Raw genomic sequence first — 26,570 nt, forward strand, 5'->3', positions numbered from 1 at the left:
CACTTTGGCTTGTTGAAAAGCTAAGGAAGATGTTATTATCGATAACCATAACGACGCATCTGACTGTCTTCGTGAAGCATAGAAAAATCTATTTTTCCAACAAAAACATCGTTTTGGGCCTCAAAATTGACTCGGAAGATTCTAGAACCGTTCCGAATATGATTTTTCTCCAATCAAGTGCCGCAAATGCACTTCAAAGCTCGTCCTTCTCTAGACAAGGTAGTTATGCTGGTCTTTGTAGTATCCTGAAGAAAAATATATGTTTTACAGGAACATATGTTTTACTGGAATGTCAAACGGGGACTAATAGAGCAAGAGAATTGTTCAGTAATATGGTCATAAAAGTTGACGTGCTTATTCAATTTCGGACCACTTTGGCTTGTTGGAAAGCTAAGGAAGATGTTATTTTGGATAACCATAAGGACGCATCTAACTATCTTCATGAGGCATAGAAAAATATTTTTTTCCAAAAAATATCGTTTCGGGCCTCAAAATTGACTCGGAAGATTCTGGAACCGTTCCAGACGTGATTTTTCTCCAATCGAGGGTTGCAAATGCACTTCAAAGCTAGTCGTGCCCTAGATAAGGGTAGTTCTACTAGTCTTTGTGGCATCCTGAAGAAAAATATATGCTTTACAGGAACATATGTTTTACTGGAACGTCAAATAGGGACTCACAGAGCAAGAAAGTTGTTCAATAATATGACCATAAAAATTGACGTGCTTATTCAATTTCGGATCACTTTGGCTTGTTGGAAAGCTAAGCAAGATGTTATTTTGGATAACCATAAGGACACATCTAACTATCTTCGCGAGGCATAGAAAGTAATTTTTTTCTTTAAAAAACATCGTTTTGGGCCTCAAAATTGACTCAGAAGTTCTGGAACCGTTCTGGACATTATTTTCTCCAATCAAAGTCTGTAAATGCGCTTCAAAGCTCGTCCTGCTCTAGACAAGGGTAGTTATGCTAGTCTTTGTGGCATCCTGAAGAAAAATATATGTTTTATGGGGATGTATGTCTTACTTGGACGTCAAACGGGGACTCACAAAGAAAGATAGTTGTTTAGTAATATGATTGTAAAAGTTAACGTGCATATTCAACTTCGGACCACTTTTGCTTGTTGGAAAGCTAAGGAACATGTTATTATGGATAACCATAAGGATGCATTTGACTGTCTTCGCGAGACACAGAAAAATCCATTTTTGCAAAAAAAAAAACATCGTTATGGGTCTCAAAATTGACTCAGAAGATTCTGGAACCGTTCCGGACATGATTTTTCTCCAATCAAGGGCTGCAAATGGGCTTCAAAGCTTGTCCTGCTCTAGACAAGGGTACTTTTGCTGGTCTTTGTGGTATCTTGAAAAAAAACATATGTTTTACAGGAACATATGTTTTAGTGGAACATCAAACGGGGACTAACAGAGCAAGAGAGTTATTAAGTAACATGGTCATAAAAGTTGACGTGCTTATTCAATTTCGGACCACTTTGGCTTGTTGGAAAGCTAACAAAGATGTTATTTTGGATAACCATAAGGACGCATCTGGCTGTCTTTGTGAGGCATAGAAAAAATAAATTTTGCCAAAAGAACATCGTTTTGGGCCTCAAAATTGACTCGAAAGATTCTGGAACCGTTCCGGATGTGATTTTTTCTCCAATCAAGGGCCGCAAATGTGCTTCAAAGCTTGTCCTGCTCTAGACAAGGGTAATTCTGCTGGTATTTGTGGCATCCGGAAGAAAATATATGTTTTACAAGGACGTATGTTTTACTGTAATGTCAAACGGGGACTCATAGAGCAAGAGAGTTGTTCAGTAATATGGCCGTAAAAATTGATGTGCTTATTCAATTTCGGACCACTTTGGCTTGTTGGAAAGCTAAGAAAGATGTTATTTTGGACAACCATAAGGACACATCTGACTATCTTCCTAAGGTGAAGAAAATAAATTTTTCCACAAAAATATCGTTTTTGGCCTCAAAATTAACTCGGAAGTTCTGGAACCGTTCCAGACGTGATTTTTCTCCAATCAAGGTCTGCAAATGCGCTTCAAAACTCGTCCTACTCTAGACAATGGTAGTTATGCTGGTCTTTGTGGCATCATGAAGAAAAATATATGTTTTACAGGGACCTATGTTTTACTGGGACGTCAAACGGGACTCACAGAGAAAGAGAGTTGTTCAGTTATATGGTCATAAAAGTTGACTTGCTTATTGGAAAGCTAAGGAAGATGGTATTGTGGATAACCATAAGGACGCATCTGATTGTCTTCACGAGGCATAGAAAAATCCTTTTTTTTCCAAAAAAAACAATGATTTTGGCCTCAAAATTGACTCGGATGATTCTGGAACCATTCCGGACGTGATTTTTCTCCAATCAAGGGCCGCAAATTGCTTTAAAGCTCGTCCTGCTCTAGACAATGGTAGTTCTACTGGTATTTGTGGCGTCCTGAAGAAAAATATATGTTTTACATAGAAGTATGTTTTACTAGGACGTCAAACGGGGACTCACAAAGCAAGAGAGTTGTTGAGTAATATGGTCATAAAAGTTGATGAGCGTATTCAATTTTGGACCACTTTGGCTTGTTGGAAAGCTAAGGAAGATGTTATTGTGGATAACTATAAGGACACATCTGATTGTCTTCACGAGGCATAGAAAAATCTATTTTCCAAAAAAAACATTGATTTGGGCCTAAAAATGACTCAGATGATTCTGGAACCATTCCGGACGTGATTTTTCTCCAATCAAGGGTTGCAAATGCACTTCAAAGGTCATCCTGCTCCAAACAAGGGTAGTTCTGCTTGCCTTTGTGGCATCCTGAAGAAAAATATATGTTTTACAGGGACGTATATTTTACTAGAATGTCAAACGGGGACTCATCTGACCATCAACAAAGAATACCAAGTAGCTCTTAAAGTTGATTACATGATCTATTATTTCATCAAACCTCGACTGCTACTTTGTGTTTAGTGTATTAATAAGATTCAGATGTTCTCCGTCCACACCCACCGACAATTCCTCTAATATTTCTCTCGACTGATCGCTATAATAATCAGCTGTATGAACAATATAATAATAAATATATTCCCTGCCTTCCATGCAGAGAATATAATAACTCCTTTCTAAACTTTTGCAGAATGAAATGACAACACTAAGCAACAACCTTCACAGGAAATCTCTGGTAGGCATCAATGTCACAACTTTTTTAGCATTCAGAGCGAATCTCTACTCATTTGTCCTTATGCACATTACTCTCATGTTGTAGTCCCCAGCCATGCCCCTGCACTCAGTCCATGCACCTACCCCCAGCCACCATAAATAACCTCACTCTCAACCATGGCTACACCACTCCTTGCTTAAATCTCTCAACTGCAATATCTTCCTCAGCTCCACCAAGCTCACCCAAGAAATATTATGAGATTTTTATCCCCAGGAGGTCGAACCACCAATGTGCTTCTGTTGCGACCCTTGTATGCTTCGTGAGTCTCAAGACATCTCCTACACTTATGATAGACATTTCTCCATGTGTGCCAACTACTAGTATAACCCGCCTCAACACGAACCATATGAGAACCTATCAGTATAGCAACATAGATCATTCTTGTAGCACTTTCCATACAATTTCATACATTGTCTTGATAATCTCCCCTCTTGTTTCATTTGTCTAGTCTCCTCCACCTATATTTGACTTCATGGAATGGCTAGATATGGAGCAAAATGAGCACCAGAAGCGGTGGGTCGAGATGGAGATGCGACGGAGGAGGGTAGTTTATGAATCCAGGAGTACGAGCAACAGCAAGAGGAATTACCACTCAAGCGTCATGAAGAGGAGCGCACGAGGAAGGCAACGAAGGAGCACACCGCGGCTAAAGCATGCGAAGTAGAGAGGGAAAGGAAGTGGAAGAGGGCCTGTCGCATTAAGACGGAGAGCTCTGATGCCCTACAAAAGGGCAAATATCCTAGGTGCACTCAGGAGAGAGCATCTATTGTAACCTGGCCTATATTCATTCACTAAGGCATGTTACGTTCAGCAGTTGCATGCTATTAGTTTAGTCTTTAGACATACTGTACATGCCAATGTTTGTTATCCTCATCTCTTTATGGTTATAGTTCATTCAAACATCGACGATAAACCCCATATCCCATGTAATTTTTATCAGCATTGTAACATACGTGCTGGATTCGATGATAATTATGCTTCACTACTGCTATTGTTAAAATTTTAGTTTTTGAATCATCTCAGTGTCAATTCACTAAAAAATTACTCACAATTTTACATCAGCTAAATAAATAAATACCGACAAAATTACATTGAACCAAAATTAGGAAAAAGAATGAATCATTCTGTGATGTCGTTTGGACAACTATTTGCACAACAAAAAAATTTGGCCGTTCAACATCTACGTGCCTTATTGTCTCAACCTCCATGTAGCCATAGTTGATATTTCAACGGCATTTGACTTCTTTTATATGATATACATTGAGCTCTGACTATGTCTCAATAACAATTACATGATATTTCTCAATTATTAAAAAAACAAGTAAAATGGGCTGCTACTTGTCGGTCTATCGGTAGACGGCATGCTGACAGGCCTGTCGGCAAATGGAATGCGGAATGCATATCAGCTATCAGCTACCGCGACACCTGTATCGATGTCTACCCGGTGGCATGCTGGTACAGAGAATGTCGACAGGCATTTTGTCCGTATTACACATGCAGACAGGCCCCAGGGCCTAGTGCCACATCGGCTATTAGTATTTGTAGTACCGCCAGGTCTCTTATCGGTACTCCGCATGTCAACATGTACCTATTCTTGCAATTTTGTAAAGTTAGCTATTATTTTTACAATTATTTAATAAAATATTTGTTGGAGCAAGAGTTTGTCTTACCCCAGCAAGTACGGAGAGAGTTTCTTCTAAGAAGGAGACTCAAACTTGGAGACGAAGTTTAAGAGGAAGGAACACCACAAATGTATTGATGATAGAAAAAATGGATCAATCTGGAGGGGAGTATTGCAGCGTTCGCTGTGATGCGTGTTCTATGTCCGTCCCGCCTTCTTCTTTGCAAAGGCAACCAGGGCTCCTATTATAGGGCAATGCGAAGCTTGGTGTGCAAGTTATCATAATGTACAAATATCCGGGATCTGGCCAAATTACTGAGCCTTATCCCGGATGACTACCTTCTATCCTGTCGGGAGCTAAATATCCACCGTGGTAATTATTGTGGTGCCTACCTCCTGAAGGGGGCGAGCCAGTCGCCAATTATGGCCCGGCGCCACACTGTCAGGGGTGTCAGGATAGCCCTCATCACGCCGAGGTGTCAGAGTGGCGTCTATTCAGCCTAGGCCTTTAATGCCGGTCACTTCCTTATAGGCAAAGCACGACCGGTGCTCCCCTCTCGGTAGATCTTCCCAGGGCCTGCTGACTCACCTCGTTGCCTTCGGGAAGGTAGCCTGATCATCCCAAGATGGGGGCCTCGGGAGGCATAGAACAGGGAGGTGAAGACGTCTAGAAGCGGGACCCCGGAGGGCCGGGACTTAGGGAGGCCGAAGCTTCGGAGGACCAAGGCTTCGGGAGGACGCATTTTGGAAGGCTTCGGGAGGTCGAACCGGCGAAGCCAATGGAGGGCTTCGTGGGTGCGAAGGGGTACCATTAAAGGATCTGATGATATCGGAGATAGAGCTTTTAACAGAGGGTTCAGAGATCAAGGCTCCGAAGGGACCTGGATGGTGATCTTCGACCGTTATTCTCAGGCTGGTTTATTTTCCCCTCAACAGTACCCCCTCATTCTCAGGCCCCAATGTTTCTCAGGCGTTCCTTCTGCCGCGCTGCTGTGGCAGAAGAACAAGACAGGGCGGGCACACCAGGCCGCTCCGCGGTTGCCCGTGGGCCCTCTCCACGGCGCCCGTTGCCAGTGCATTTATGGTGACAGATGACCGGACGTGGGACGCATTTTCCACCCCCGGTCACTTCACCCAGAGGTGATGATGACGCCCTTTCCATTTATGGTATCTTGGAACTCATGCCCTCCTCCCGTTCGGGGCACGCTACTGCTGGCGGGTATTTAAAGCAGCCAGCAGCACAGACAAAGACAAGCTCTCCGGCGCTCAAGAATATCAGAACAGGCTTTGAGTAGAGAAGAGAATATCGAGAGCACCCAAAGCCAAGAGATACGCACAGACCGAAGAACAAGGAGCCCCAGTCTCTAAGATAGACAAATATTCTTGTAACCTGCAACATCCTTGAGGGACATTCTCAAGACATTTATAGTATCCATACAGGAGTAGGGTGTTACGCCTCCGAGCGGCCCGAACCTGTCTAAACACCAGCGCATTTACTCCGTTCCGCATTAGATCATTCCACCCCACCAGCCATCGCATTCATACCCATTTATTTCTCTGATGAACATATTCAGGATCATCCCCCAGCCGAATCTCTAAAAAGGGGTCCCCTAGGATCCCTGCGATAGGACTTAACCCTCCGACAGCTGGCGCGCCAGGTAGGGGGGAAGCATCCCTGAATTTGTTTGTTTGTTTTCTTCTGCAGAAAAAATGGCCGGTGGTCATCGCCTCCAGCGCTCCGGCTCCAGCTCCAGCGGGGAAATGGAGCCCCTCACACAGGAGGCCCCAGTCGCTGCTGCGTCTCAGCAGCAGCCGTGATCTGCACGCGCGACGTTCCCCTCTCTAGGGGACCAGGGTGCCAGACCCAGCAGGGCCGCTGCCGCCATCGCCGATGCACCACCCAACCCCCAGCAGGCGGCTGAAACTCCTGCCGCCAGGTCCGCGTCTGGATAGCGCCGGGCGCCTCTCCGGCGTAGACTCGCCTTCGGCGAGGCCAGTCCCGGCAGCGCGCTACTCGCGGCGCACGCTCTCCTCAAGCATCCGCCAGTCCAGGCGGTGGGGGAAACCCCGGAGGGCCGTTGGCTCCAGGAAGTCACCGCCTTGGTCGGCACTGCCCGCCGCCAGGTGCTGGCCGAGAGTTCCCGCGCCACCACCCAGCGTGGCGCCGCTAGGACCGGCCCATCGTCGGGTGGCGTTCGCGCAGGCCGGGGGGCCTCCAGGTGGAGCGCCGCCCCCTGGCCACTTCCGGAACCCAGGACCTCCGCTTACACCTCAACGAGTGGAGAGGCATCGAAGACGCGCGCGTCACTCTCGAGCGCCAGCGGGAGACCCGGCAGGAGGCTGAAGCCGAGGACCAAGCCTCCTCTTTGCCGACCCATGATCACCGGGGCTCCCCGGCTCGCCGGCGTTCGCCACCCAAGGGCACTGCCCGCACCGCAGGGTATGGCACCGGGTGTCGTGCCCTCACCAGTGAGCTCCGTCGGGTCAAATGGCCCACCAAGTTTCGCCCCGAGCTGCCAGAGAAGTACGACGGGTCCATCGACCCCATCGAGTTCCTCCATATATACACCACCGCTGTCCAGGCGGCTGGTGGCAGCGAAAAGGTGATGGCTAACTACTTTCATGTTACCTTGAGGGGCTCTGCCCGCTCTTGGCTTATGAACTTACCCTCAGGGTCTATCAGCTCCTGGGATGATCTTTGCCACCAGTTCGTGGCTAATTTTCAAGGCACATTCACGTGCCCCGGCCTGGAGTGCGACCTCCATGCCGTCAAGCAGCAGGGGGGAGACGCTGTGAAGCTTTATTCAGCGCTTCAGCTAGGTCCGCAACACCATCCCGCGGATAACCCCCCACACTGTCATCGTCGCATTCTGGCAGGGCATCCGTGACGAGCGGATGCTCGAGAAGCTAGGCACGCGCTGGCCGACAAGTGCGCCAAGGCGGCGGAAGCTCGGGCGTGGCACATCCCGCGCCCTAAGCACCCTGCCGGCGATCAACCAGGTCCTTCCTGCTCCGACAGGCAGGAAAAGAAAAAGAGAAGGAGGCGCGAGGCTATCCCCGTCAAGCCAGCCTAGGGCCCCGCCCGTGGGCCGACCTAGGAGCCCGACCACCAGCAAGCACGCCGGGCGGCTGCCGACAGACGGCCTACGCCCGCAAGGGCTTCGGCCTGAGCCCCTCCTAGGGCTCCGGCTCCCGCAAGGGCTCCGGCTCCCGCAAGGGCTCTGGCTCCTGCAAGGGCTCCCGCTCCGGCAAGGGCCCCCGCTCCTGCGGGGCCCGAGCCGGGGAAGTGGTGCCCGATTCACCAGACCAGGTGGCATGACCTCACGAAGTGCCGCACAGTCAAGGGCCTCATCGAGCAGCGCCAAAGGGACCACGAGGAGCCCCGCTAGGGTGGCAACGATGAAGCCGCCCCCAACAACCCAGAGCTCGGCTTCCAGGAGCCTGAGCACACCGTCGCCTTCATCGATAGAGGCGTGTACACGCCCTCCTCCCGCCGCAGTGTCAAAACCATGCGGCGCGAGGTGTGCTCGGCGACCCCGAGTGAAGAGACCGTAAGGCCCCTGAAGTGGTCGGGCGCCCCGATCACATTCAACTTGGCCGACCACCCCGCCAGTACTGCAGGCGTATGGTGACTACCCCTGGTAGTGTCCCCCACCATCTGCAATGTGAAGGTCAGTAGAGTGCTGATCGACAGGGGCGCAGGCCTTAACCTCCTGTCAAAGGAGGCTTTCGACAAGCTACAGGTGCCCTTCAGGCGCCTAAAGTCGTCGCTCCTGTTTTACGGGGTGACACCCGAGCATTCCCTGCCCCTCGGGCAAGTCGAGTTGCCCGTAACGTTTGGGAGCCGGGACAACTTCCGGACGGAGAACATCATCTTCGATGTCGTGGAGCTCCCCCTCCCCTACAACGCCATCCTCGGGTGCCCGGCACTCGCTCGGTTCATGGTGGTCACGCACTATGCGTAACTCACGGTTAAGATGCCAGGCCCAGCAGGCACTATCTCCGTGTCCGCCGAGACCAGCAGCGCCGCCTCCTGCGCCGAGCAATTGTACTCAGCCTTGGTCTCAGCCCGAGCCGAGGTCGAAGGTCGTCCAGGGGGCCGAGACCCTCTTCATCCAAACCCCAACTCGCTACCGACGCCTCCGTTCCTACGAAGGAGGTTGTGGTGGGCAAAGAAGCCTCCCAGGTCGTCCGAATCGGCGGTGACTTGGGCGGCAAATAGGAAAGCGCGCTCGTCGCCTTCCTCCGGGCTAACGTCGACGTGTTTGCATGGCAGCCATCCGATATGCCCGAGATCCCTAGGGAGGTGATCGAGCACCACCTAGCTATGCGCCTAGACACATGCCCGGTGAAGCAGAAGGTCCGGCGACAGGTGCCCGAGCGCCAGGAATTCATCCGGGAGCAAGTCAGCAAGCTCCTTGACGCTGGATTCATCCGAGAGGTCCTCCACCCCGAGTGGCTGGTAAACCCAGTTATCGTCCCGAAGGCCAACGGCAAGCTCCGCATGTGCATGGACTTCACCGATCTAAACAAGGCTTGCCCCAAAGATCCTTTTCCTTTGCCCCGCATAGATCAAATTGTAGATGCAACCGCGGGAGGTGATCTTTTGTGTTTTTTAGATGCAAACTTTGGCTATCACCAGATTAACATGGCCATAGAGGATGAAGAAAAAACTGCTTTTACCACTCCGGTGGGGACTTATTACTATGTATCGATGCATTTGGTTTGCGCAATGCTGGGTCTTCCGTCCAGCGCGCTATCCGCATCACCCTTGATTCGCAGGTTGGCTGCAACGTCGAGGCTTACATCGACGATCTCGTGGTCAAATCCCGAGACTGCGCCACCCTGCTCGAAGATCTTGCCGAGACTTTCAACAGTCTCCGCACTACCCGCCTGAAGCTCAACCCCGAGAAGTGCATCTTCGGGGTGCCTGCGGGCAAGCTCCTCGGTTTCTTGGATTCCAGCCGAGGGATCGAGGTCAATCCAGAGAAGATCCGGGCCATCGAGCAGATGCGACCCCCGGCTCGACTCAAGGAGGTTCAGCGTCTCGCCGGCTGCATGGCGGCCCTCGGGCGCTTCATCTCAAAACTCGGGGAGCGAGGACTCCCCCTTTTCAAGCTTCTGAAGAAGACCGGTCGTTTCGACTAGACCCCGGAGGCTGAGCAGGCTTTTCGCGACCTGAAGAAGTATCTTATCTCACCACCCGTACTGGTGGCCCCCTCCGAAGGCGAGCCACTACTACTCTACGTCTCGGCCACTCCTTAGGTTGTGAGCATGGTACAGGTGGTGGAGCGTGATGAGTGCACGGGGTCAGGTGCTGGGTCCCAGCTCCCGGCCGCCCCTGAGCACTCCCCCGTCCTCACGGCTCCCCCCGAGCAGGGGGTCGAGCCCGAGCACTTCGCTCCCCCCGAGCAGGGGGTCGAGCCCGAGCACTTCACTCCTCCCGACCAGGGAGTCGAGCCCAAGCACCCGGACGGCCCCGACCACGTCGCCAAGCTCAGGGACTGTAGCGGGCCCTCGGGTGAAGCCGCAACCTGGGCCCGCCGGGTATAGCGACCAGTGTACTTCGTCAGTGAAGTCCTCCGGGAGGCCAAGATAAGGTACCCCCAGGCTCAGAAGCTGCTCTACGCCGTGCACATCGCTTCCCAGAAGCTACGCCACTACTTCCAGGAGCACAAGGTCTCGGTGGTTACCACGTACCCACTAGGACCCATCCTCCGGAACCGAGAAGGCACTGGGCGCGTCGTCAAGTGGGCGGTGGAGCTGGCAGAGTTCGACCTGGACTTTGTTAGCCGCCAGGCGATCAAAAGTCAGGCGCTCTCTGACTTCGTGGCAGAATGGATGCCCATCCCTGAGGTCGTTCCAAAAGAAATCTCCACATATCCCGGGCACGATTCGCCCGGGTACTGGATTATGCATTTCGACGGTTCCCTCACGCTAAAAGGCACGGGGGCCGGAGTGGTTCTCACCTCCCCAACGGGTGAAGAACTCCGGTACGTCGTGCAGCTGCAGTTCCGCGCATCCAACAACATGGCGGAATATGAGGGCCTCATCGCTGTCCTCCGAGCGGCGGTGGGCCTCGGGATTCGTCGCCTCCTGCTCAAGGGAGACTCCCAGCTGGTGGTCAAACAGGTATCGAAAGAATACCAGTGCACGGATCCTCAAATGGTGGTGTACGTGGCGGCAGTTAGGAAGCTGGAGAAGCGCTTCGACGGCTTGGAGTTGCGGTACATCTCTCGCCGCGACAACGCTCTGGCCGATGACCTCTCTCGCCTGGCCTCCTCCCGTGCGCGCGTCCCTGCCAGAACCTTTGAAGAAAGGCTCACAGGACCTTCTGTCCTGCCTGCCGAACAGGACGAAGGGGAAACCTCGAGCTCAATTCAGGGGACCCCGGCGGCGCCCTCAGTGGGAAGCCCCGACAGGGTGCCGCCGTCCGGCGAGTGCGCTGCGCTTGCTGTCAGTTCTCAAGATGCCTCGTGGATGGACGAGATCCGAGGGTACTTGAAGGAAAAGTTCCTCCCCAGGGATGAGGCTTCTGCTGAAAGAATTGCTGGGCAGTCCAAACGCTATGCCATAGTAGATGGGGATCTCTACCGGCGTAGCACAGGCGGCATCCTCCTGAAATGCATCACCCGGGCAGAAGGCAGTGAGCTTCTCACTGAGGTCCACGAGGGCGAGTGCGGTGGCCATGCATCGTTCCGCACGTTGGTCGGGAAGGCCTTTCGGCAAGGTTTCTACTAGCCTCAAGCCCTCCAGGATGCTTTCGAGCTGGTTCGGCGCTGTAGGGCGTGCCAGTTCCACGCAAAGCAAATTCACCAGCCAGCTCAGGCTCGTCAAACCATCCCCCTGTCATGGCCTTTCGCGGTCTGGGGGCTGGACATTCTGGGTCCATTCCCCTGAGCAATCGGGGGTTATGAATACCTCTACGTCACCATCGACAAGTTCACCAAGTGGCCGGAGGTGGTTCCAGTCATCAAGGTGACCAAGAACATGGCGCTCCAGTTTATCCGCGGTATCACCAGTCGCTTCGGTGTCTCGAACCAGATCATCACCGACAATGGCACTCAGTTCACAAGTGCCCTGTTCGGGGACTACTGCGAAGTCCTCGGCATCAAGCTCTGCTTCGCCTCCGTCGCTCATCCTCGGAGCAATGGGCAGGTCGAGCGCGCCAACGCGGAGATACTGAAGGGGCTCAAAACCTGGACCTACAATGTGCTCGCAAAGCACGGGAAAGGGTAGATGGACGAGCTACCTGCCGTGCTATGGGCCAATCGGACCACACCAAGTCGCGCTACAGGGGAGACTCCTTTCTTCCTTGTGTACGGCGCTGAGGCGGTCCTCCCCTCCAAGCTCACTCTAGGCTCCCCTCGGGTGCATGCCTACTCTGAAGGCGAACAGGAGCAGCAAAGGCGCGACGACGTCGACTATTTGGAAGAGCGTCGGCGGCGTGCCGCTGTCCGGGCAGCCCGCTACCAACAAAGCCTGCGGCGCTACCACCAACGTCACATCCGGGCCCGGTCTCTCGAGGTGGGGGATCTAGTTCTCCGACGCGTCCAATCACGCGAAGGAAGGAATAAACTGTCCCCTATGTGGGAAGGCCCCTTTACCGTGATCGGTGTCCCGTGAGAAGGCTCCTTTCGGTTGGCTGCAGAAGATGGGCAGCCGCTCCCCAACCTGTGGAACATTGAGCACTTGCGCAAGTTCTTCCCGTAGATTGCCATGTTTGCAGGCTCAGGTCAATACAATACATATATCAATGTGCCATTCTTATGTCAAATTTTCATTTTTCTGGATTCCATATGTTTAATATGTCTGGTGAGATGCTCGATTGTGCGAGAAAAGTTTGCTCTCTCATTTTCCCCGTTGATAAAAAAATCCCGATCGGTACTCCCGCTTGGTCAGCTCTGACTCCCACTTGGCGGCCCGCTCCTCCCGAGCAGCTAAGCCCTCCAACGCCTCGGCGACCTCCGTCTCCCGGCGGACCAGCAGCTCCTCCCGGGCGTCCAGGTCCATCGCAGTAAAGCTGACATCGGTTTCACGGATCACGATGTCCTCCTCCTGGCGCTGGAGCTCCTCCTCCTGCCATAGGAGTTCGCCGCGGCTCTCCTCAACCTCGCCCTTCTGATGGGCCAAGTCAGCCAGGGAGGCCTCCTCCATCCTCTTGCGGGCCAGGATCGCCTCCTCCCGCGCCTGCACCTGCCTCTCCCTGGTGAGCGCCTCGACAGCCTACTGCTGCGATGCCTCGGCCAGGCGGGCGGCTTCTTCCAGCTCCCGCACGGCCTCCATGCGAATTCCCTCTAGGGCCTCCCGCTCCTCCTCCAGCACACGCCGCTCGTTCTCGTTGACGGCGCGTGCCGCGGCGACGCGGGCCTCAAAAAGGATCCTGCCCTCAGCAAGCCGCTCCCTCTCCACGGCAAGGGCGGCGTGGATCGCCTCAAGCTGCGTCATCTCCCCCGCCACGGCCGCCTCTAGCCGCCCAATTACCTCCTGGGCGCTCCCTAGCACGACTAGGAGAGGTTCGACAGGCCAGCTGGGCGACGGCCGGGCGCTGGGTCCCCTACGAGCCCCCTTCGGGGGCTCGGGGTCCCTAAAAACTGCCTTGCAGGTGCCGCCCACAGCGAGGTAGTCCGCCCCACGCTCGAAGTGCTCGGGGCAGGCTCGGCCGGCGCCAGTTGCTCAGGCACGGCCATCGGCTCGGGGCAGGCTGGCGCCTGTGGCTTTGCCTCAGCCGGCCCGCTCAGGGGCTGGAGCCGGCCTCAGTGCCTCCGGCCGCCCTTGGTCTCCGGCGACGCTCGTAGGCAGCCTGCAAAAGAAGAACACGGTCAACCTCCGAACTCTCTCCGGGCAAGGCATGCTCAGGAAAAAAGGGGGGAAACTTACGCAGGTTTGGGTCTCCGGTATTGCCACCTTGATTTCGGGATCTTGTACCCCGGGCCCGACAGCCCCGGCCCGGAATCCTCCCTCCTCTTTCGCGGGGGGCTCTGCGGGGCAGCCGCGCGATCTCTGGGCTCCAGACCAGGCCCAAGCAGATCAAAGTCTGGTTCCAGAACCGCAGATGCTGCCCCCGCCGACGGCCCCGCGCTGGACAACTGGCCGTCCCGACCTCTCTCCTTCTCGCCGGGCGACCACGACGGCGGGGACGTCGGCGTAGGAATGAAAGTCCGGGGGCGCTTCCCTCTGTCCCCCGGCGCTGTCGTCGCCCCGCTACCGGCGGTGCCTCCTTCTCCAGCCTGGCGGCTGCTGCCTGCAGCAGCCCTGCCGCTGGCCTGCGGCCCGCCACCCACGGCGCCCGGGCCACTGGTCTGCGCCGGATTGCCTGCGGCCTCCTTGCCGGCCGCCTCGTCCACCCCGGGGATCTGGATGGTCCCAGGGTTCCAGCACCCTGGCCGATCGACCAGCCCTTGGGCATCGAACTCCGGCTACTTCGCTTGCAGCGCCACCCGGTTCGGGTTGGCACAGAGCGCTAGCTCCTTCGAGGGAAGCTCCGCCCGACTCAGCTCGTCCACCCCGATCACCACCCGGAGCAGGCCCCTCAGCGCCGCTCTGTCCAGGTCCCACTCCGCTCCGATCTGGGTCCTGGTGATATCCTGAGGACTGGTGTAAAACCAGCAGGGCCTGGCCCCCTCCCGCAGAGGCGCCAGGCGACGGCGTAGGTAGTCCGCCACCACCATCACCGAGGTAAGCCCGGCCTGGCACAGGAAGTTGATGCGCTCCAGGACCGGCTCCATCCGCGTGTTCGCCTGCGGCGGCACCTCCCAGGTCGCCTTCTGGGGATCCGCCGCCTTCTCCGGCAGGGTCAAACGATCGTGGGGGCTGATGTCGACGTAGAACCAGTCACACTGCCAGTCCTCCCACTTGCTCCGCAGCACCTGGGGAATGTACTACTCCCCCAGGCCGTCCCGCAGCCGGAAGTTGCAGCAGCCGGCGATGTCCGCGGTGGAGAGGCCCCTCTTCTTCCCGGCCGGCCGCAGCATGAAGAAGTGCCGGAAGAGTGTCACCGACGGTGGCACCCCCACGAACATCTCGCAGAGGTGGGCGAAGATCGCTAGGATGACGACGGAGTTGGGGCTGAGATGCACCAACTAGATCCCGAACGTATCCAGGATCTGGAGAAAGAACGTCGAGAATGGCGGCACCAGCCCGGCCGCCACAAAGGAAGTGAAGAGGACGATACGCCCTGGACGGTCCGTCGCCGGCGAGAAGTTCACCGGTGTCACCACCGAGGCACCCCGCTGGCCCTCGGGCACCATCAGCTTCCGCACCCTGTCCGCCGCCTCCTCGTTCACAAGGCGGGACTCCGGTAGCACGCCGTCAGGAGTCCTGTCATGGTGGCTTCCTCCTACTCTCGACATCTCGTCAGGGTGGGGGATGATTTAGGTGGTGAGGGAAGAGGGGTGCTCTGATCGCCTAAGGAAAGTCTAGGGCTCAGGAGCGCAAGGAAGGCAAGAGCTCGATCGCAAGATGGCGTAAAGAGGGGGCGGTTCGCTCCCCTCCTCCTTTTATACCCCAAGGAAATTCAAACATCGCCTGCCGCGGCGTGCTCGGTGGGACGGTTTCCTCGGCCAACGCAACCGCCAAGCGAATCTCCCTCAGGCCGTGAGGGTGTCAGCCGTTGCGAGGCGTATTTTCCTCAATTTGCGTGGTTGCCACGGGTGCCGCCTGCCTCGTTATCACGCGTCACCCGTCCCGTTATCACACGCCTCGGGAGTCGTTTGGACGCGTATCCGTTCGGCTCCCCGTTGGGCCGTACTAGAAGCCCAGACCGGAAGGGCCACCATCTAAAAGCTCGCCGTGTGGCTTCAGTACTGGCTTCGGCCTCGTTGACGACGAAGGGCCCATCCGCAGTCTCTGGGTCCTCACCTGCCAATGGGCCCGGGGGCTGCTGTCGGTGAATCAGGAACCAGGGGTCCCCGAATCCCGAGGCCAGGCCAGCAATCCGTCACGTGGCGCCCTTCCGCGGAGTCTCCTCTGCGAGGTAAGAAAGATTAAGTCCCGGGAGAGGGTGCTCAGGGCCACAGTCGGTGGTCCCCAAACACCCAAGTTCCCCGATGATCTATCAAGTCTAAGTGCCGGGAAGAAAGTGCTCGGGAAGGTATATGGTGGCCCCGGAGCACCCGAGTCCCCCGACGGTCAGGAAAGCTAAGTACCGGGAGAAACGTGCCCGGGGCCACGAGCGGTGGCCCCCTGGGCACCCAAGTATCCTGAGGACCCACTGAAGGAAGTTCCGGGAGAGAGTGCTCGGGGCTGCGTGCAGCAGCCCCCAAGCACTCAGTCCCCCGAGGATCCGTACAAGTGTGCCCGAGAGAGAGTGCTCGGGGAGGTGAACAGTGCCCCCGAGCACTCGGTTCCCCGAGGATCAAGAAAGGGCATTCTCGGGAGAGAGTGCTTGGGGAGGTGTACAGTGACCCCCGAGCACTCAGCTCCCTGACGACTCAGAGAACCCCTGACAGTGGCCCCTGAGGGGCCCACTGATGAGGGGTCAGCCAGTCAAAGGCCCAAAGCCGCATTTAAAGAACGCGTGTGGCCTGTCACCTCCAACTGCTCCCGCCACGCTCAGTGTCAGTTCCTGCCGCATTCTGGCAGGAGGACGTGGGGTCATTGAATGCACGGGTCCCATCCCGTGCCATCCGGCCCGTCTCGGGATAATGTCGTAAGGGCCGAGGCATTCCGTCTGCCGCGCTGCTGTGGCAGAAGAACAAGACAGGGCGGGCACGCCGGGCCGCTCCGTGGCTACCCGGTGGGCCCTCTCCACGGCGCCCGTTGCCAGTGCATTTATGGTGACGGATGACCGGGCGTGGGACCCATTTTTCACCCCCGGTCACTTCGCCCAGAGGTGATGATGACGCCCTTTCCATTTATGGTATCTTGGAACTCGTGCCCTCCTCTCGTTCGGGGCACGCTACTGCCGACGGGTATTTAAAGCAGCCGACAGCACGGACAAAGACAAGCTCTCTGGTGCTCAAGAATATCGGAACAGGCTTTGAGTAGAGAAGAGAAGATCGAGAGCACCCAAAGCCAAGAGATACGCGTAGACTGAAGAACAAGGAGCCCCAGTCTCTAAGATAGACAGATATTCTTGTAACCTGCAACATCCTTGAGGGACATTCTCAAGACATTTATAGTATCCATACAGGAGTAGGGTGTTACGCCTCCGAGAGGCCCGAACCTGTCTAAACACCAGCGCATTTACTCCGTTCCGCATTAGATCATTCCACCCCACCGGCCATCGCATTCATACCCATTTATTTCTTCGACGAACATATTCAGGATCATCCCCCCGGCCGAATCTCTAAAAAGGGGTCCCCCAGGATCCCTGCGACAGGAGTTAACCCTCCGACAGTAGAGGTTTTGTGTGGGTTTGGAGAATCCGGCATGTTCGCCTGGTGGGACAAGACGTGCCACTACTGTGTTCTGACTAGATAATGCGAGGGGTCGCTAGGGTCTTGTGCCCGCAAACCTGTCACGCGTCAAAAGGGATTTCGGTCATCAATGTGACGGGACATCCACACGAGAAAATAAGGCATTTCATTGTAGAGTGCTGCCACGTGCTGGAGGGAAACCGGATATCGCCACGCCCCCCCTCCCCTATGAGTTTTAATGGGAGGACATGGTGATGTTCGTCCCGCTTCATCTTTTGGACCTACGTGACTGCGTGGCTCGGGTATAAAGCCGGGGTTACCCGGTTGGAGTCTCCACAACCCATGAGCAAGCAGTTAACCTTGATTTGAGTATGGCATCGTCTTCCTCCTCACCCTCCTCGGAGACATCGATGATCTTGATGGCTCCTTCGAGAGCCGGGCTGTTTCGATTGTCGGTGGAGGTGTTGGAGGTGAAACAGCTTCCACCTCTGCAGGGGAGGCGGTTGTTTGCTGCTCCAGCCCGACCTTTGGCTGGGGAGGGCATGCCTGTTGAGATCATCGATATCTCCGATGATGATGAGGAGATCGACTGCGATCTCCTGCAAAGGGAGAGTGAGCCGACGTCTGTGGGCCTGGTGGCGAAGCAGGAAGAGGCCAGGAAGGTGAGGGAGAAGGCCTCACCGGTGACCTCCTCAGACTCCTCAGCGTCCTCCAACAGCCTGGGAGCCAGCTACTGTATCAGCTTCCGCAACGGCATGCCGCAGATGAGGAGCATATGCCGTCTCATGCGTGGCCCCTGCCGGGACTTATAGGAGGTGAAGGCGGTCACCGGGATGGCGTACTTGGTGACGCCGTGATATACTCATGTCATGGTTGAACTTAGTCACCTTGTACTCTTTCTCGCCTTGTTTTGCTCCGTAGGGATCTATCTTCTTCGTGGCAATTTCTATACGGCTGTTTTAGTTTGTATCCCCTGGATAAACTGGTTGTTTAATAATATAACATGGATCTTCAGGAACGGTCGTGTCTCCTTCTGTATCAGAATGCGAGAGGACCTTTCGAATGGGTGGCCACATGCATGCGTGCTTTCGTGCCTCCAAACCGTACTTCTTCATCCCTTTCGAAGGCGATGGCTAATTTTTCTGATGACCGATGGATACATAGGGTAGCTAAGGAGAACCGGGTGGAGTAGTGGTGACCTCGTCGTTCCTGATTACCGCGTACTCCTCGGGCTCGGCACTGGTAGGGCCTTCTTCCCAATTTTTTCCAGATTTCCAACTCAACGAAGTCCATTTGGAACCCTGGGAGACAAGCTCTCGAGGTGGTCCTTGACGCTTCGGGTTCCTTAGCCACTACCGGGGTTGAAGGTGACAGTGTGTCAGATAGGTGGGAGGGGTGGTCCATGACCCCCTCGGCCCTTAGCCACTGCCCACCTCCAGAGGTACTCCATCTAGCGACAACATGTCGAGCTGAAGGATAGGCGGGAGAGGTGGTCCGTGACCCCCTCGGCCCTTAGCCATTACCCAGCTCCGGAGGTACTCCATCCGGAGCCTGGCGATGGCGTGTCAGAGGTGAAGCCGAAGGCTAGGTGGGAGAGGTGGTCTGCGACCCCCTCGGCTCTTAGCCGTTGCCCAGCTCCGGAGGTACTCCGTCTAGAGCCTGGCAACGGTGTGTCAGAGGCAAAGCCGAAGGCTAGGCGGGAGAGGTGGTTCGCGACTCCCTCGGCCCTTAGCCGCTGCCTAGCTCTGGAGGTACTCCGTCCGGAGCCTGGCGATGGCGCATCGGAGGCGAAGCCGAAGACCGGGTGGAAGAGAGGGTCTGTGACCCCCTCGGCCCTTAGCCACTGCCCGGCTTTGGAGGTACTCCGTCCAGAGCCTGGCGATGGCATGTCGAAGGTGAAGCCGAAGGCTAGGCGGGAGAGGTGGTCCGCGACACCCTCGGCCCTTAGCTGCTGCCCGGCTCCAGAGGTACTCCGTCCGGAGCCTGGCGACGGTGCATCGGAGGCAAAGCCGAAGACCAGGCGGAAGAGAAGTGGTCCGCGACCCCCTCAGCCCTTAGCCATTGCCCGGCTCTAGAGGTGCTCCATCCGGAGCCTGGTGACAGCGTGTCGAAGGCAAAGCCGAAGGCTAGGTAGGGAGGTGGTCCGTGACCCCCTCGGCCCTTAGCCGCTGCCCGACTGTAGAGGTACTCCGTCCGAAGCCTGGCAACAGAGCATCGAAGGTGAAGCTAAAAACTGAGCGGAAGAGAGGGTCCGCGACCGCCTCGGCCCTTAGCCGCTGCTCGGCTCCGGAGGTACTCCGTCCGGAGCCTAGCGATGACGCATCGGCGGCGAAGCCGAAGACCGGGCGGAAGAGAGGGTCCGCGACCCCCTCAGCTCTTAGCCACTGCCCGGCTCCAGAGGTATTCCGTCCCGAGCCTAGTGACGGCGCACCGGAGGTGAAGCCGAAGGCTGGGCGGAAGAGAGGGTCCGTGACCCCCTCGGCCCTTAGCCACTGCCCGACTCCGGAGGTATTCTGTCCGGAGCCTAGCGATGGCGCGTTGGAGGCAAAGCCGAAAGCTAGGCGGAAGAGAGGGTCCGTGACCCCGTCGGCCTTTAGCCACTGCCTGGCCTTGCTGTCTCTGCAATGGATAGTTGGGGGTTCCACTATGTTTCCCATGCCATGAGGCGTGGGCTTTTGTTAAATGTTAGTATAACCCTCATAAAATAACATGTAAAAGGTGTTTTCGGAGGAGATGGTAGCGTGATGTTGTTACCTTTTACCATATGTGTTTGAGTCACGTGATCATACCTTCCCCTGTAGGGAGGGGGATCTTGGTACCTTTTCGATCTGTGTGCGGTGTTCTTTGGAGACCAGCGGGTTTTCGTACCCTTTCAGCATGAAGGCATTAGCCTTCAAGATGCCGGGGTACCTTTCCCGCTAGGTCTTTTCATAATCTTTTTGCCCGGCGTAGTTTTCGAAAAAAAACACCTCCATCGCGGGGGGTTTCGGAAGTCTCTCCGTGGTGCGGAGTTTTATAAGGCTCTCCATCGTGCAGAGGTTTGGAAAAGCTCTCCGTTTTCATCGGAGGTTTGGTAAATCTCTCCATTTTTACTGGAGGTTTTTGGTAAAGTTCTCCGTTCTTATCGAGTGTTTGGTAAAGCTCTCCGTTTTTACCAGAGGTTTTGGTAAGGTATTTCATTCTCCCTGGAGGTTTTGTAAAAGCTCTCTGTTCGCACCGGAGGTTTTATAAAACTCTCCATTTTTATAGGAGGTTTTGGTAAGATTTTCCGTTTTCACCAGAGGTTTTGTAAAAGCTCTCTATTCTCACCGGAGGTTCTGTAAAGCTCTCCGTTTTTACTAGAGGCTTGTAAAACTCTTCATTTTTATCGAAGGTTTTGTATGGTTCCTTGGCATGTATTAATGCCGAAGGCCCTACACACTATCGGAGCTACGCAATACCTTCTAGGAAACCTAGGCAGTCCTGCCGTCCAGGTGACCTAGGCATGCTACGCCCGTGGTGTGTAGGTTTGACGTGCTCACAAGGAAACGCCCGGGGTGCACCGCAACACTGTCCACCAAGGATGTGCCCTGGTGCATGGCATTTTTACGACCAAAGCTTTGCAATGCCTTCCAGGAAACCTAGGCTTGATGCCTTGGCGGTGACCTAGGCATGTTGTGCCTGCGGTATATAAGCATGTCGTGCAGAGAGGATTCCTTGGGACAAATTCCTCAGAGCACCGCATTCTCACATCAGGACAGTCCCCTGATATGCGGCGTCCACACACTATCAAGGTGACACAATACCCTACAAAAAACCTGGGCAGCCATGGCTCCCAGGTATCCTAGGCATGTTACACCCGCAGTGTGTGGGCTCCACTTCTGACCAGGGCAAAGCCTACCCTCTGGGAAACCTTTTCAGGTGACCTTGGGTTTATGCAAGTGATGCTTACTGGTGCGTGGGCTTGTCACGCCTCCAGAGAAATCCCCCTGAGGGCGCCGCAACTACATTACCAAGGAAGTCCCTTGATAACTGGCATCTACACATTATCGAGGCTACACAATACCTTCCAGGAAACCTAGTCGGTCTTGCCTTCCAGGTGACCTAGGCATGCTACAACCATGGTGTGTAGGTATGTCGTGCAATGAGGATTCCTTGCAACAGCATTTCTCGAAGCACCGCAACTCCGCCACCGAGGACATCCCCCGGGGCGTGGCTTTGACACCCGAGGCTATGCAAATGTCTTCCAGGGCACCCTGGGCATAATCTACCTTGCAGGTGACCTAGGCATAGGCGGCGCCCACGAGTGTGGCCCTCACTGTCTATCGAGACTACGCAATGCCTTTCAGGAAATCTAGGCAGTCTTGCCTTCCAGTTGACCTAGGCATGCTACATCCGTGATACGTGGGCTTGTCACATCACCCGAAGATGTCCTACAGGTGGCACCACAACACGGTCTATCAAGGAAATCCCTTGATACGTGGCAACTACACTTCTGAGGCCACACAATGCCTTCTAGGAAACCTGGGCAAATCCGCTCCCCAGGCAACCTAGGCACGATGCGTCTGCGGGAGTGCAGGGATGTTGCATGGTTTATACTAGCTAAGTTTTGCAGTCTACTGTTGGAAATAAGAAACTAGTTGTAGCATAAAACATAGCTAGGTTAAACAACTGCTCATGCTAAATGAGAATGTAACTTAAGCTCTACTACATCTACTTAGTAGCTATCTATTACAAAAGACTTCTAACAATATGGTTGGAGGCCTCCAACAGACTCTAACCTTGCCGCATGAGGGGCCCAAGGAGGGCACTGGGTGGACAGACTTTCTGAAGATGTTGGCTCGCTCGGGGTATCCCAGGTGTGGTCGAAGGGGGATACCTGGGGACCAAGCCCAGTTGGGAGCATTCCTGGGTTGGACCACCCAGAACCATTGGAAGGCGGCCTGCTTGGCTGTGGCTTCGGCCGCGTCCTCTCCTGAGGCGGTGAGGTCTTCGTTGTGCAGGGGTTGGAAGGCCTCTGCGCCGTCTGGAGTTCTAGTACCGACCCAGGGTTCTAGGTTGGCCAAGGTCAGAGGAACGCCATCCCACACGGCAGCGGGGCTGGAGCATGCATATGGTGCATATGGCTGAGGCAGCCATGCATATGGCTGCATGCTTGCAACGGTGGGTATGGCGGCTTTAGCCGATTCTTTGGTAGTTTTCCTGGTGGATTCCTACCTCTCTAGCACTTCTGTGTTGAAATTCCCACGGACGATGCGTTGTTGGAGCAAGAGTTCGTCTTGCCCCAGCAATTACGGCGAGAGTTTCTTCTAAGGAAGAGACTCAAGCTTGGAGACGAAGTTAAGAGGAAGGAACATCATGAATGTATTGATGGTAAAAAAAAGGGATCGATCTGGGGGGAGTATCGCAGCGTTCGTTGTGATGCGTGTTCTGTGTCCGTCCCGCCTTCTTCTTCGTTGCTTGGCGTGCAAGTTATCATAATGTACGAATATCCGGGATCCGACCAAATTACTAAGCCTTATCCTGCCGGATGACTACCTTTTATCATGTCGGGAGATAAATATCCATCTTAGTAATTATCGTGGTGCCTGCCTCCTGAAAGGAGCAAGCTAGTCGCTAATTGCGGCCCGACGCTGCACTGTCAGGGGTGTCAGGATAGCCCTCATCACGCCAAGGTGTCAGAGTGGCGTCTATTCAGCCTAGTCGTTTAATGCCGGTCACTTCCTTGCAGGCAAATCACGACCGGCGCTCCCCTCTCAGTAGATCTTCCTAGGGTCTGCTGACTCGCCTCGCTGCCTTCGGGAAGGTGGCCTGATCATCCCGAGGCGGGGGCCTCGAGAGGCATAGAACAGGGAGGTGAAGACGTTGGGAAGCGAGACCAGAGGGCCGGGACTTAGGGAGGCCGAAGCTTCGGAGGACCGAGGCTTCGGGAGTTCGCATTTTGGAAGGCTTCGGGAGGTCGAACCGGCGAAGCCAAGGGAGGGCTTCGTAGGTGCGAAGGGATACCGCGAAAGGATCTGATGATATCGAAGATAAAGTTTTTAACAAAGGGTTCGGAGATCAAAGCTCTGAAGGGACCTAGATGGTGATCTTCGACCGTTATCCCCAGGCTGATTTATTTTTCCCCAATAATAATATTATTAAAAAATCCTGGATTATACCCGTGACAACAACGCTTCCTGGGGGTTTTTTTTTATTCCAAGGAAATTGACCACTGCAACTGAAAGCTTGAATCCAATCCCCCTGCTTGCTATTAGCGCTGATTTTTCTCATGCGAATGATGGGAATGCATTCACCAAATCCAAATGAGGCTTTTCTTTCCAAGCAGTAATGACAACACCCTTTTGTTTCCTTTGTTTCCAAATTTGGCGTGTGAGAGTATAACACAACTCCAATGCCTTCTTATTTTTTAGCGAATGATAATTCCATTAGAAACAGAACTCGGACTTAATTTCTTCCAGAATTCACAGCCGGAAATCACAAATCGCTGTTTTTGCGGCCTAACCCGACGGAGTAGTAATGAGCAACGTAATCTCTGGCGAGTGTTTCCCTGTACAAAGGGTGGCTCTCCTTAGACACCAGCTCCTTGATCGGACCATACATCCTCGTCGAAGCTGGATTGCTGGGAAAGCACGCGATCAAGACCCTCGGTCCAGCCTTCTTCGCCACCACTCTGTGCTCGGCGCTTCTGAACTTGTCGTTCGAGATCATCTGATGCAGAAGATGAGCTCTCAGATCTCTCTACGTATTACAGTACGAATCCTAACAAGAGCAGATATACCTGCTGCATGAGATCGCCGACGTCTCCACCATGAACGCTCCAGGCGACGTCGACCCAGCGGTCGTCGTGGAGGATCTGCAGGCCGCCGATCCCGTCCTGGAGAAGGACGGTGAGGAAGCCGGAGTTAGAATGCCGGATCGTCCCGATGGCGAGCTCAGGCTCAGGGCATGGAGGGTAGTAGTGGAACAGTATCATCTGCCCTCGGTTGCACTCCATGTCAGTCAGGTAGCTCGGGTTGAGCCCGAGAGCCTCTGATAGCAACCCGAACAATGTGTCCAGCAGACGCTTGGTGTGTTTGGCGTAGTCAAAGAACAAGTCCCTGAAAATTTAGCATGAGCAAGTGGCGTTCAGAGCACGTCGTTAGTATGGCACATTGTCTAGTATTTTGGTCAACATTTGGACAGAAAGTTGTCATGAGGATAGTTTTGTCATGACATAGACTCACTGTACTTACAATGCTCAAAAGGATGAACTGTGAATTGAGAATTTCGATACGTTTTGTTGTCCCATAAAATGAAATGTTCATCACACAATCTTAGCTCTTGCCACTAAATTTGTGAAGAAAATAATCTGTAGATTTTTCATGACTTAAGTTAATACTGGTATTGATAGATGCGCTCAAAGTGGTCAGCCTAGTCCAGCCTCGAACAATAGAACAAAAAAATAGGACCTCACTGACCTCAGTGAAAAATCATACCAAAAAAGAACTGCAAATTACCTTGTTTCTCTTTCCAAAAAAAGAAAAAGGAGGTGTGGCACTGCCAGTATCAGTTACAATTTATAAATTGAACAAAACAATTTGTAGGTGGTATAAAAATTGTTTGCTACTTTACTGATTTCTTGTGTGAAAGTGAAAGAAACTGCAACATCGAGCCACTACAGAGCAAGGAAGCAAGAAAGGCTCACCGACAGTTCCCGGCGGGTGGGCCCGATGCGGTGGTAAAGCGTTTCGCGCCAGTTGGCCACCGACGACTGGTACAAGTCGAAGTTACTATTGTTCTTAACCGGCCTCGCCGGATCCCGCGAGTAGAGCTGAGGTACAGCGGTAATTGAAAATTTGTGATTAAAAATTATTTAAAAATTATTTGATTAAATTTAAAAATCGGAGAAAAATTGATTGAATCGATATTTGGTAACCGGTAGAATTGTACCAATAATCTAGCGAATTCACTGATTTATCGATAAGTTTTTCCGTATTGACCGTATTTCTCGGTAAAAGTTTGGTTTTCCCCATTTATCGAATTTCAATAAAGTTAAAAAACCAAAAATTGACTCAACCTTATAAAATTAATAACTAATTCATCTGAGCATCAAATCAAATTAAACAAATTTTATTGGTTTTCATATAACATTATCTGCATGATAAAAGTATTTATACCCATAGAAAAGTTAAATATTTTATGTGAGAAAATGAATTTGCTAAATCTAGTTAAATGCATAGTTAACTCTTTGCTAATAAAAGTCATGGAACCAATTTTGTTAGTATTCTTACATGATCCTATGTCTTTTAAAAATACATGAACTTATAAAACAGTTATTGTAATATACAGAATTATATAAATATGTTGCAAATCGATTAATTCATAATTAACCTATCACACCTCCAAAATTAGTGAAACCACTTTTGTTAGTTTACTTATACCATGCTTTATGTCGAAAAAATAATGGTAGATATGATAAAGTTAATTACAGTGATATTTCTTAACATATTCATTTTATACTTGTGAACTTTATAAATAATATGAAGAAGTTAATAAAACTCTAAATAAAGTAAAAAAAATAAAGATCCTCTTAAGATACGCGCTACACGAGAAAAATATGTGTTTGCATGTTAAGATTTTCCCGTGACGTCGTGCCGTGCCGGCCTGACCCGTCAGTAATCGGACCTGCCGGCCTGACCCGCCGGTAATCGGGCCGTGCCGTGCCTGGGCCGTGCCTACAGTGCCGTGCTTCGGGCCGGCCCAATAAGCACAGCCCATTTAGACGTCTTTAGGTATAGGCATCGCACGCCGCTGCCTCTTGCATCTTGGAAAATTCAAACTTCACCATCTTTGAACGGGGCAACCTACGTAACGTCATTGAGAAATGCGAGTTCACATAATACCATCTATAAGTTGCAACTCGGTCTCAGCACACCATTTTCCCCTTTCCCTAACTATTTCTTTTATTTTTGAGCCTAAATTAGCATACGCTATGACCGTTTTGCCCCTATAGTCACAGTAGACGAATTTTCACTTTATAATGATCAGATCAAACTAGATAAGGAGGGGGGAAAATTTTGTGCTGAAACTGAGTTGCGGGTTATAGGTAGTATTTTGTAAGCGTGGTGTGGATTGCCTCGCTTAGGTCACGCACAAGAGTTTTCTTTTGCGGGTGAGATTTTTATCGTGAAGGGATTCTCGTTCTCTTTAGAGCTCCAATAGTTTTTTTTCACGGTTTCTTTCACGATGAGATTCTCATTATCATTCCTTTTATGACGGGATTCTCTCTACTTTCCCTTCATGATTCTTCTCGAAGGGAAGTTATTGGAGATGAGAGAAAATAAAAGAAATAAAAACAGGAAAAAAAATCGAGAAGCAAACAAAATAAAATGAATATGATTGGGATGGTCCGGAT

At 53.0% G+C, this 26,570-nt stretch overlaps 1 pseudogene; it reads right to left on the reverse strand.

Annotated features, from left to right (window-relative positions):
- Positions 1–23,637: 23,637 nt before the first annotated feature.
- On the reverse strand, positions 23,638–25,933 carry LOC133888436 (1-aminocyclopropane-1-carboxylate oxidase homolog 1-like; annotated as a pseudogene).
- Positions 25,934–26,570: the final 637 nt, after the last annotated feature.

The sequence above is a fragment of the Phragmites australis genome, chromosome 13, assembly GCF_958298935.1.
Source record: "Phragmites australis chromosome 13, lpPhrAust1.1, whole genome shotgun sequence".
Classification (NCBI taxonomy): domain Eukaryota; kingdom Viridiplantae; phylum Streptophyta; class Magnoliopsida; order Poales; family Poaceae; genus Phragmites; species Phragmites australis.